Source organism: Orycteropus afer, unplaced genomic scaffold, assembly GCF_000298275.1.
Source record: "Orycteropus afer afer isolate SDZICR_OR568_19922 unplaced genomic scaffold, OryAfe1.0 scaffold00782, whole genome shotgun sequence".
Lineage (NCBI taxonomy): Eukaryota > Metazoa > Chordata > Mammalia > Tubulidentata > Orycteropodidae > Orycteropus > Orycteropus afer.
The window spans coordinates 121539-124771 of record NW_006922369.1 but is presented as its reverse complement, the minus strand read 5'-3'; positions in this window follow the sequence as shown (position 1 = coordinate 124771).

The following is a 3233-nucleotide window of genomic DNA, read 5'->3' as shown; positions in this document are numbered from 1 at the left end:
TCTTCTGGACTCTCCATTTCTGGCTCTAGGGGTCTAATCTGATAAATCCATTCTAACAGGCCAATTTCCCTAAGTCTCTGGATACCTTCTTCTACATTAAACCAAGGCAGGTCTGGTACTTCAACTAGACTTAAGGTAGGCTACCACATAATCCATGCCTCAGTAGCCAACCAAATAAACTATCAGATCCTTTCCTAACCTCTTGAGCTGAGACATTGAATGAAGAATCCATACTTAGTGGGCATAAATCAATAAACTCAGACTGATCCAATTTTACATTCCTTGCATCATTATCCCACATCCTCAGTAGTCATTCCCATACATATTCTCCAGGTTTCTGTCTGTACATGTTAGCAAAATCAAGTAGGTCTTTTCAGGTATAGAATGCCACCTCCTCAGTAACACTTTCTATTTCACCTTTTGGGACTCCCTTGGACTTGACTTTAGTTATCGGCCTAGCAGCAACAATAGGTGCTTGAGGCAGTTCCTGAGAGCATTCAGGAATATCTTCCATGGCCTCTGCCTTAGACAATGACCCAGCAGGACCTGTTTGACTAGTCCCATCAAACCAAGGGGGAGAGGATTATGGTTTTACAGTAATCCATTCAGATGGGAGGGATTCAACAGAATTTACAGGCTCCAGATCCTGATCTTCCTAATTATCTGCCCATATGTCCCCATTCCAGGTTTCAGGATCCCTTTTTTTTTTTTTTTCCAATCAATGTCCTCACTTTAACATCAGACACCATTCTGGATTGGCAATTTAATTGGCATTGTAATTAAGCCACCCTTACATTAAGACTCTGGGTTTGGTTTTCAGCACTATCAGCTCTGTTACTAGAAGATATAAGTCTTTCTTTCAGAGCACAGCTGGAGCACTGAGGTCTTTTATGCAGCATGTAAGCCGAGACTCAGCAGCTCTAAGCTCATCTAGCTCTTTCACCACTTTGTCTAGTGTAAGTCGAACCAACCAACCAGCTTCCTTATACTCCTCATGCTGACAAAATTGCAGAAAAGTAACAGATATCTGATCACCCAGAGCATCACTTCTTACAAGTACATAATCTATTGGTGTTGCTATTTTGTGTATAAATTTTGCCACCTCATGCCACGGATTAGCAGGGCCCTCTTTACTAACAGACTCAGAGTTGCTAGTGTCTTTAAGATTAATCAAACTGGAGAACTAATCTAGGAAGACCATCCTTATGATTTTGTCCCTCTAGAACCACTCCTGGTACCAAATGTGTTAGACTGGGTTCTCTAGAAAAACAAAAAACAATAAAGCTTATATATATATAGAGAGAGAGAGAGAGAGAGAGAGAAATTTATCTTAGGAAAATGGCTCACACATGTATAGAAGCTGGCAAGACCAAAGTTCCTGGATCAAACGTCAAGCTGGAGGCTTTTCCTGGCTCCTGAACCCACAGGGGCTGAGGAGCTCAAGGTTGAGACACAGTACACTGGCTGTTGACTCCAATGAATGATGAATCCAAGATCTCCAGGCCGAATGGTGAACTGCTCACTCACCGACAGTTGTAGGCAGCACAACAGAATCCTGATCCACAGAAGAATGTCTCTCTTCCCAGGATGTCCCTGGATATACTGGAAGCAGGCCACATCCCTGAGGAAACTCCCCTTCAACAGATTGACCATTCAGAACACAGTCATCCGATCCCATCATGGGAAAAACCACACAGAACTGGGATCCAACTAAGTTGACACACAGCTCTAACTATCACACATAGTGCCCAGAAATCTCTTTCCTTGGCATATCTTACAGAGAAAATCTTACATGTGCAATCCAAGACATATGTGCAATAATTACAACTGAAGATTTGTTTATGATAATACAAATTTGCATTTTGCATTCCATTAGAAAAACAATGGGTTTCTAAAGTACAGTGTATTCCAACAAGAAAAATATGCTATCCAATAGATAAAATGTAATATGTAAAAGTATCTATGAAATGATAGCATATCAAACAAAAATAATGTTCAGCCACATAGAAAAGTGTATATCAGGAAAGTACACGTAAGCACATATTACATGCATAAAATATTTTTTAGTGAAAGAAATAAAAAATTAAAAGAGAATTATAGAAATTTCAAACAAATGACCTTGGAAAAAATAGAATATCCAGACATCTGAAATTTTTTTTTTTTCTTAAAATTTGAATGCCAATCCCACATGTGCTAATTTCTATACCATAGTCATGATATCATATTCTTGATAACTATCATAAAACACTTCCAAATTCATGAAAAGTACATGAAATTTTTTAATGAATAACTCATTTAGCTTTTAACTATTTAGTTCTATATTAAAATGTAGTTGGAAATAGTCTAATTCACCTTTAAAAATATTATTTATACATTTGACTGTATGTTGCTACAGCCATGAGCAAGCAAGAGTCTAGCTAATGAAATATTTAGATGTGAAGAGATTTACATGATTTAATTATCCAAGTAACTGAAGATACATTTCTATATAAAATTTCACTGTAATGATCAAAAACTGAGTTTCTATATTTCCTATCTCTTTTTTTAATCCATTTTACTGAAATATAATTTATGTACACTGAAATACACAAAACTAAAGTGACATGGGTCAATGTTTTTTTTTTTTTTTTTTCAATGTCCCCTCCCCTCCTCTCCCCTCCCACCACTGGCAACCAACAAAGAGTTTCCCTCCATATATAAACTTTTCCTTGGCCCCACACAACAACAAACTAATAATATATTTTTCCTTCTGTGATTGACTTATTTCACTTGATGTTCTCCAAGTTCATCCATATTATGCAGTGTTTTGCAGATTCTACATTTTTCTTTAGTGCTGCATAGCATTCCAATATGTGAATGTACCATAGTTTAGTCATCCACTCCTCCGCTCATGGGCATGTTAGGTTGTTTCCATCTCTTTGATATTGTAAATAGTGCTGTGATGAACAAGAGCATGCATGTCTCTATTCTTATCCTGGCTCTCACCTCTCTAGGATATATACTTAGTAATGGGATGGCTGGGTCAAATGGTATCTCCAATTCCAACTTTCTAAGGAATTGCCATATTGTTTTCCACAGTGGTTGTGTCACTTCACAGTCACACAAGCAGTGTATTGTTGTTGTAGTTAAGTGCCGTCGAGTTGTTTCCAACTCATAGCGACCCCATGCACAGCAGAACGAAACACTGCCCGATCCCACTCCAGCCCCACAATCCCTGCTATACTTGAGCCCAT